Here is a 9,541-nt window from a genome sequence, read left to right as displayed (position 1 = left end):
AACAAAAATCTTCCACTTCAGTTCTTTATTTCACAAAGACATAAAGAAATTTAAAGTTCAATTCTAAATTTTTCGGCGGGAGATAGAAAAATTAATACCATACTTGTGATTATTTTCCACGGAAGATAAAAAGTTCTAGTTCAATTTAAAATTTTCTCAATGAAGTGAAGAAAAGTTCATGTTCTCTACTGAATTTTACCAAAGAACACAATTCAATTCTAATTTCTACAGAGAAAATAAAAATCTTCCACTTAAGTTCTTTATTTCACAAAGACATCAAGAAATTTAAAGTTCAATTCAAAATTTTTCGGTGGAAGATAGAAAAAGTAATACCATACTTGTGAATATTTTCCCGGAAGATAAAAAGTTCTAGTTCAATTTAAAATTTTCTCAATGAAGTGAAGAAAAGTTCAAGTTCTCTTCTGAATTTTACTAAAGAGCACAATTCATTTCTAATTTCACCAGAGAAAATAAAAATCTTCCACTTCAGTTCTTTATTTCACAAAAGACATACAGAAATTTAAAGTTCAATTCTAAAATTTTCGGTGGAAGATAGAAAAAGTAATATCATACTTGTGAATATTTTCATGGAAGATAAAAAGTTATAGTTCAATTTAAAATTTTTTCAACGGACTGAATAAAAGTTCAAGTTCTCTTCTGAACTGTACCAAAGAAGACACTTCAACTCTAATTTCTCCAGAGAACACAAAAATCTTCCACTTCAGTTTTATGTTCCACAAAGAAATACAGAAATTTAAAGTTCTATTCTAAATTTTTAGATGGAAGATAAAAAAAGTGATACTATGACTGTGATTGTTTTCCATGAAGATCAAAAGTTTCACTTTATTTATAATTTTTCTTAAATTCAGTTCTGATTTTTCTCAAAGAGATGAAAAATTTAAAGTTCTGTTCCAAATTTGTCATAGAAGATAGAAAAAGTTATACATTAATTGTGAATATTCAACATGAAGATAAGAAACTCCAATTTAATTCTGTGTTTTCTCGAAGAAGTGCAAATTGTTCAAGTTCTCTTCTGAATTTTCTTAAAGAAGAGAAAAAAGTTAACTCAATTCTGAATTTTACTAATGAAAATGAACAAACCTTCCACTTCTGTTCTTAATTTCTCAAGGACATAAGAAATTTAAAGTTCAGTTCTAAATTTTTCTGTAGAAGATAGGAAAAGTTATACTATGATTGTGATTATTTTCCAGTGAAGATAAAAAGTTTCACTTTAATTCTAATTTTCTTAAGTTCACTTCCGATTTTTTGCAATGAAAATGAAAAAGCCTCCACTTCAGTTCTTAATTCCTCAAACACATAAAAAATTCTAAGTTCTCTTTTAATTTTTCCAAGAAAACAAAAAGGCTCCACTTCAGTTCTGGTTTTTTTCTCAAAGAGATGAAAAATTTTAAGTTCTTTTCTAATTTTAAATTAAATTTTGGCTCCTTTGTCTTATGGATTTACCCATCAAATTTTTAGATTAGAAAATGAGTGACTCGTTCTATTATTAAAGACAATCGTTCAAACTCGTTCATCTAACCTCCAAAACAATAGGTTAGGTTAGGTATAAATAAATTTTAATAGATAAATAGAAACATTTCTACATGTTTAAGTTAGGTTAGGTTAGGTTAACTTATCATGTGCGCTCATGATAAGTTAACCTAACCTTTTCCGGCGAGTATGGTTAGGTTAGACTAGATTAAGTTAGGTTAGATTAGGTTAGGTTAGGTTAGGTTAGGTTAGGTTAGCCTAAGTACGCTTCACTTAGGTTAGCTTAGGTTAGGTGAGAGACAGGCAAAAAATTAGGTGTATGATTAGGTTAGGTTAGGTTAGATTAAGTTAGGTTAGGTTAAGTTAGGTTAGGCTAGGTTAGCCTACGTACGCGCGCGTAAGTAGGCTACGCGCGCAAAAAGTTAGGTGTATGATTAGGTTAGGATAGGTTAGGTTAAGTTAGGTTAGGCTAGGGTAGCCTACGTACGCGCGCGTTCGTAGGCTAACCTCGCCTAACCTCACTTAAGCTAACCTAACTTAATCTAACCTAACCTAACCTAAGCATACACCTAAGTTTTTGCCTGTCTCTCACCAAACCTAAGCTAACCTAAGTGAAGCGTACTTAGGCTAACCTAACCTAACTTAACCTAATCTAACCTAACTTAATCTAGCCTAACCTAACCATACTCGCCGGAAAAGGTTAGGTTAACTTATCATGAGCGCTCATGATAAGTTAACCTAACCTAACCTAACTTAAACATGTAGAAATGTTTCTATTTATTTATTAAAATTTATTTATACCTAACCTAACCTATTGTTTTGGAGGTTAGATGAACGAGTTTGAACGATTGTCTTTAATAATAGAACGAGTCACTCATTTTCTAATTTAAAAATTTGAGGGGTAAATCCATTAGACAAAGGAGCTAAAATTTAATTTAAAATTAGAATAGAACTTTAAATTTTTCATCTCTTTGAGAAAAAAAACAGAACTGAAGTGGAGCCTTTTTATTTTCTTGGAAAAATTAGAAGAGAACTTTGAATTTTTTATGTCTTTGAGGAAATAAGAAATGAAGTGGAGGCTTTTTACTTTTCATTGGTAAAATTAAGAATTGAGCTAACTTTGTTAACTTCTTTAAGAAAATTCAGAAGAGAACTTGAACATTTTGCAATTCTTCGAGAAAAATCGGAATTTGAGTGATGCTCCTTATCTTCATGTCGAATATTCAAATCAATGTGTAACTTTTTCTATCTTCTATGAAAAATTTGGAACAGAACTTTAAATTTTTCATCTCTTTGCAAAAAATCAGAACTGAACTTAAGAAAATTAGAATTAAAGTGAAACTTTTTATCTTCACTGGAAAATAATCACAATCATAGTATAACTTTTCCTATCTTCTACAGAAAAATTTAGAACTGAACTTTAAATTTTTTATGTCTTTGAGAAATTAAGAACTGAAGTGGAAGGTTTTTTCATTTTCATTGGTAAAATTCAGAATTGAGTTAACTTGTTTCTCTTCTTTAAGAAAATTCAGAAGAGAACATGAACAATTTGCACTTCTTCGAGAAAACTCAGAATTAAAGTGGAGCTCCTTATCTTCACAAGTATGGAATATTCACAAATATTCACAAGTATGGTATTACTTTTTCTATCTTCTACCGAAAAATTTAGAACTGAACTTTAAATTTCTTTATGTCTTTTGTGAAATAAAGAACTGAAGTGGAAGATTTTTATTTTCTCTGGTTAAATTAGAAATGAATTGTGTTCTTTAGTAAAATTCAGAAGAGAACTTGAACTTTTCTTCACTTCGTTGAGAAAATTTTAAATTGAACTAGAACTTTTTATCTTCCGGGAAAATATTCACAAGTATGGTATTACTTTTTCTATCTTCCACCGAAAAATTTAGAATTGAACTTTAAATTTCTTTATGTCTTTGTGAAATAAAGAACTTAAGTGGAAGATTTTTATTTTCTCTGTAGAAATTAGAATTGAATTGTGCTCTTTGGTAAAGTTCAGAAGAGAACTTTAACTTTTCTTCACTTCATTGAGAAAATTTGAAATTGAACTAGAGCTTTTTATCTTCCGTGAAAATAATCACAAGTATGGTATAAATTTTTCTATCTCCCGCCGAAAAATTTAGAATTGAACTTTAAATTTCTTTATGTCTTTGTGAAATAAAGAACTGAAGTGGAAGATTTTTGTTTTCTCTGAAGAAATTAGAATTAAAGTGTGTTCTTTGGTAAAGTTCAGAAGAGAACTTGAACTTTTCTTGACTTCGTTGACAAAATTTTAAATTGAACTAGAACTTTGTATCTTCCGTGAAAATATTCACAAGTATGGTATTACTTTTTCTATCTTCCACCGAAAAATTAGAATTGAACTTTAAATTTCTTTATGTCTTTGTGAAATAAAGAACTGAAGTGGAATATTTTTATTTTCTCTGGAGAAATTAGAATTGAATTGTGTTCTTTGATAAAATTGCGAAGAGAACTTGAACTTTTTTATCTTCTGTGAAAAATTTGGAACAGTATTTTAAATTTTTCATCTCTTCGAGACAGATCTGAACTAAAAGGGAAAATTTTTTATATTATTTGGAAAAATATAAATGATCAATGACTAATTTCTTTTTCATTGAGAAAATTAAGAAGAGAACTTGAACTTTTCTTCACTTCGTTGAGAAAATTTTAAATTGAACTAGAACTTTTTATCTTCCGTGAAAATATTCACAAGTATGGTATTGCTTTTTCTATCTTCCGCCGAAAAATTAAAATTGAACTTTAAATTTTTTTATGTCTTTGTGAAATAAAGAAATCAAGTGGAAGATTTTTGTTTTCGCTGGAGAAATTAGAATTGAAGTGTGTTCTTTGGTAAAGTTCAGAAGAGAACTTGAACTTTTCTTCACTTCACTGAGAAAATTTAATATTGAACTAGAACTTTTTATCTTCCATGAAAATATTCACAAGTATGGTATTACTTTTTCTATCTTCCACCGAAAAATTAGAATTGAACTTTAAATTTCTTTATGTCTTTGTGAAATAAAGAACTGAAGTGGAAGATTTTTGTTTTCTCTGGAGAAATTAGAATCGAAGTGTGTTCTTTGGTAAAGTTCAGAAGAGAACTTGAACTTTTCTTCGCTTCGTTGAGAAAATTTGGAACAGTATTTTAGATTTTTCATCTCTTCGAGACAGATCTGAACTAAAGTGGAAAATATTTATATTATTTGGAAAAATAGAAATGATCAATGAATAATTTCTTTTTCATTGAGAAAATTCAGAAGAGAACTTGAACTTTCCTTCACTTCGTTGAGAAAATTTTAAATTGAACTAGAACTTTTTATCTTCCGTGAAAATATTCTTAAGTATGGTATTACTTTTTCTAAATTCCATCGAAAAATTAGAATTGAACTTTAAATTTCTTTATGTCTTTGTGAAATAAAGAACTGAAGTGGAAGATTTTTGTTTTTTCTGGAGAAATTAGAATTGAAGTGTGTTCTTTGGCAAAGTTCAGAAGAGAACTTGAACTATTCTTCACTTCGTTGAGAAAATTTAAAATTGACCTAGAACTTTTTACCTTCCGTGAAAATATTCACAAGTATGGTATCACTTTTTCTATCTTCCATCGAAAAATTAGAATTGAACTTTAAAGTTCTTTATGTCTTTGTGAAATAAAGAACTGAAGTTGAAGAGTTTTGTTTTCTCTGGAGAAATTATAATTGAAGTGTGTTCTTTAGTAAAGTTCAGAAGAGAACATGAACTTTTTCTTAACTTCGTTTAGAACACTTTAAAATGGACTAGAACCTTATATCTTTCCGGAATATATTCACAAGCCTGGTATTACTTGTTTTATTTTCCCCCGAAAAATTTAGAATTGAAACTTTAAATTTCTTTATGACTTTGTGAAATAAAGAACTGAAGTGGAAGATTTTTATTTTCTCTGGAGAAATTAGAATTGAATTGTGTTCTTTGATAAAATTCCGAAGAGAACTTGAACTTTTTTATCTTCTGTGAGAATTTGGAACAGTATTTTTAATTTTTCATCTCTTCGAGACAGATCTGAACTAAAGTGGAAAATTTTTATATTATTTGGAAAAATAGAAATGATCAATGACTAATTTCTTTTTCATTGAGAAAATTCAGAAGAGAACTTGAACTTTCCTTGACTTCGTTGAGAAAATTTTAAATTGAACTAGAACTTTTTATCTTCCGTGAAAATATTCACAAGTACTTTTTCTATCTTCCTCCGAAAAATTATAATTGAACTTAAAATTTCTTTATGTCTTTGTGAAATAAAGAACTGAATTGGAAGATTTTTGTTTTCTCTGGAGAAATTAGAATTGAAGTGTGTTCTTTGGTAAAGCTCAGAAGAGAACTTGAACTTTTCTTCACTTCGTTGAGAAAATTTGGAACAGTATTTTAAATTTTTCATCCCTTTGAGAAAAATCTGAACTAAAGTGGAAAATTTTTATATTATTTCGAAAAATAGAATTGAATAAAAACTAATTTCTTTTTCATTGAGAAAATTCAGAAGAGAACTTGAACTTTTCTTCACTTCATTGAGAAAATTTAAAATTTAAACAGAACTGCTTATCTTTCGAGAAAATATTCACAGCTATGATATAGCTTTTTCTATCTACTATGGAAAAATTTAGAATTTGTAAAATTGGTTTAAGAAGCATATTAAGAAAAGAACTTGTTCTGAAATGCCTTTGAAAAGTATTTCTTGGTGTTGGAGCATTCAAAAAGCTGTAAAGTATAATTGTGGGTGAAAAAGATAAGTACTTCAAGTTGGAAAATGGGTTTAAGAGGGACATTAAGAAAGGAACTTGCTCTGAAATGTCTTTTGAAAAGTATTTCTTGGTGTTGAGGTATCCAAAAAGCTGTAAAGTAAAGTTGTGGATGAAAAGGAAGGATGCTTCAACTTGTAAAATGGGTTTAGGAGGGACATAAAGAAAGGAACTTGCTCTGAAATGTTTTTTGAAAAGTATTGCTTGGTGTTGGCGCATTCAAAAAGCTGTAAAGTAAAGTTGTGGGTTAAAATGAATGATGCTTCAACTTTTAAAATGGGTTTATGAGGGACATTAAGAAAGGAACTTGCTCTGAAATGTCTTTTGAAAAGTATTTCTTTGTGTTGAGGTATCCAAAAAGCTGTTAAGTATTGTTGTGTGTGAAAAGGTAGGCTGCTTCAACTTGTAAATTGGGTTGAGAAGTGATATTAAGCAAAAATCTTGCTCTTAAATGCCTTTTGAAAAGAATTTCTTGGTGCTGAGTTATCCAAAAAGCTGTAAAGTAAAGTTGTGGATGAAAAGGATGGATGGTTTAACTTTGAAAATAGGTTTATGAGGGACATTAAGAAAGGAACTTGCTCTGAAATGTCTTTTGAAAAGTATTGCTTGGTGTTGGCGCATTCAAAAAGCTGTAAAGTAAAGTTGTGGGTGAAAAGGAAGGATGCTTCAACTTGTAAAATGGGTTTAGGATGGACATAATGAAAAAAACTGGTTCTGAAATGCCTATTGAAAAGTATTTCTTGGTGTTGAGGTATCCAAAAAGCTGTAAAGTAAAGTTGTGGGTGAAATGGATGTCTACTTCAAATGCCCTTTGAAAAGTATTGCTTGGTGTTGGATCATTCAAAAAGCTGTAAAGTAAAGTTGTGGGTGTAAAGGATAGGTACTTCAATTTGTAAAATGGGTTTAGGATGGACATTATGAAAAGAACTGGTTCTGGAATGCCCTTTGAAAAGTATTGCTTGGTGTTGGAGCATTCAAAAAAGCAGTATAGTAAAGTTGTGTGTGAAAAGTATGACTACTTCAAATGCCCTTTGAAAAGTATTGCTTGGTGTTGGAGCATTCAAAAAGCTGTAAAGTAAAGTTGTGGGTGTAAAGGATGGGTACTTCAACTTGTAAAATGGGTTTAGGATGTGGGTGTAAAGGATGGGTACTTCAAGTTGGAAAATGGGTTTAGGAAGGACATTAAGAAAGTAACTTGGTCTGAAAAGGTCTTTGAAAAGTATTTCTTGGTGTTGGGGCATTCAAAAAGCTGTAAAGTATAGTTGTGGGTGAAAAAGATAAGTACTTCAAGTTGCAAAATGGGTTAAGGAGGGACATTAAGAAAGTAACTTGTTCTGAAATGGTCTTTGAAAAGTATTTCTTGGTGTTGAGGTATCCAAAAACCTGTAAAAAATAGTTGTGGGTGAAAAATATAAGTAATACAAGTTGGAAAATGGGTTTAGGAGAGACATTAAGAAAGTAACTTGCTTGTCATAGTCTATTACGTCATTCTATACCCATAAATGAATTCCCGTCATGACCTTCTGATAGGGTTCTACCGATTATGTAATCAATTTCTCAGAAATCTATTTGTCCTAGTTGATTACGTAATTCTATGCCCATAAATGGATTCCCGTCAGGACCTCCTGATAGGGTTCTACCGATTATGTAATCAATTTCTCAGAAATCCAATTGTCTTAGTCGATTACGTCATTCTATGCCCATAAACGGATTCCCGTCACGAGCTCCTTATAGGGTTCTACCGATTATGTAATCAATATATTCTCTGAGGCCAACCTGACTCTTGTACATGATAATGGTAATAAGCTTACCTAAGCTATGGATGTCAGGTATTGTGTTATCTTGGAACGATAATTTCGACAGGACCTGTGCCTGTCATCATCAGGTTCAAATTCAAGACTCTTGCCAGAATATAAAATCACTAAATAAAATAAAACTAAAATCACTGAACAACACTAATAATAAGTCGAACCTGGAATTATTGTTGTAATATGGCTCGGATTTTGGTAGAGGCACTGATGGCCGCTATCCTAGTAGATCTCAAAAAGGTTGGGTCTTTAGAAGTATGGTGGAGTTTTTTGCGAGTTCTTAGCCTATGGGTAATGGGTTCCCAAATTTCACTGATGCGGAACTCTCCATTGTCTTTATCAATGGCTGGTTTGTTTTTAGCAATTTCCAGAGCTTCTCTGATTTTCTGCTTTAAGAGTTGTGGAACAATAGCAATAAGTTGAGCCTGGTCAAAATCAACGGAATGAGAAGGGTTTTCAAAAATATGATGGGCCAGTGCAGAAAAAGTATCTTCCTCCTTAAGTTTTGTCTTTTTAAGGCAGGCATCAATGGAATCAGCATGTTCTTTTAATCGGTGATGTAGAGATCTCATGGTACGACCTATATAGGTATCACCACAACTGCAAGGAATCTCATATACTCCTGGTGGATCTGAAGTGATTTTATCTTTACCTTTGTTTAAGAAGGAGGAGACGGTCATTCCAGAAGGAAAAAACACCTTAAAGCCTAGCTTAGTGAGTTTGAGCTTAAAATGTCAGTAATCCCCTTAATATAAGATAATGACAAAAAGGTTTTATCTTCTTCAGTCTTAGGGGAGCTCTTCGTTTTTGTGCTAATCGTTCTCCTGGAGATAACCTTATCATTGACTTGTTGGGGGTAGCCATTGCCTATAAGAACATCTTTATATGATCAAGTTCAGCCTTCAGCTCCAAATCAGAGAAACACACTACAAACGCTCTATCAACCAGCGAAAAGACTACAGAATTTTTAATTATTGGGTGGTTATAAGAGTCATATCTCATATATCTATCACTATGAGTTGGCTTTCTATATACACTCAAGTCAAACCTAGTTTCCCGTTTGGTAATGAGAACATCTAAGAAGGGTAAACTGTGGTTATTTTCAAGTTCAATGGTGAACTTGATATCTGGATCCTGCTGGTTAAAAGTATTGAGAAAGGATCTTAATTTGTCTTCTGTCCCATTCCAAATTATTAGGCAATCATCTACATATCTCATGTAGAGTTGGAGATCCTTGAAGTCCTGCTTGAAGATATTATTTTCGATATATTGTAGAAACACCTCACTAAGAACTGGTGCCAAGGCTGATCCCATTGGTATGCTCCACTTCTGTTTGTAGGTTTGATGCCTGAAAGTGAAGTAAGCATTGTTCAGACATAAAGACGTGAGAATAATGATGTCTGTGGAGTCTAAGCTGGTCAGTTCTTTCCAGGAATCATCATTTTCCAAATCTGATTGTAA

Source organism: Artemia sp. Qi Xiang Cuo, chromosome 6 (assembly GCF_049724085.1).
Source record: "Artemia sp. Qi Xiang Cuo chromosome 6, ASM4972408v1, whole genome shotgun sequence".
In the NCBI taxonomy this organism is placed as follows: Eukaryota; Metazoa; Arthropoda; class Branchiopoda; order Anostraca; family Artemiidae; genus Artemia; species Artemia sp. Qi Xiang Cuo.
The sequence above is the reverse complement of the archived record's forward strand: the minus strand, read 5'-3'. Positions refer to the sequence as shown.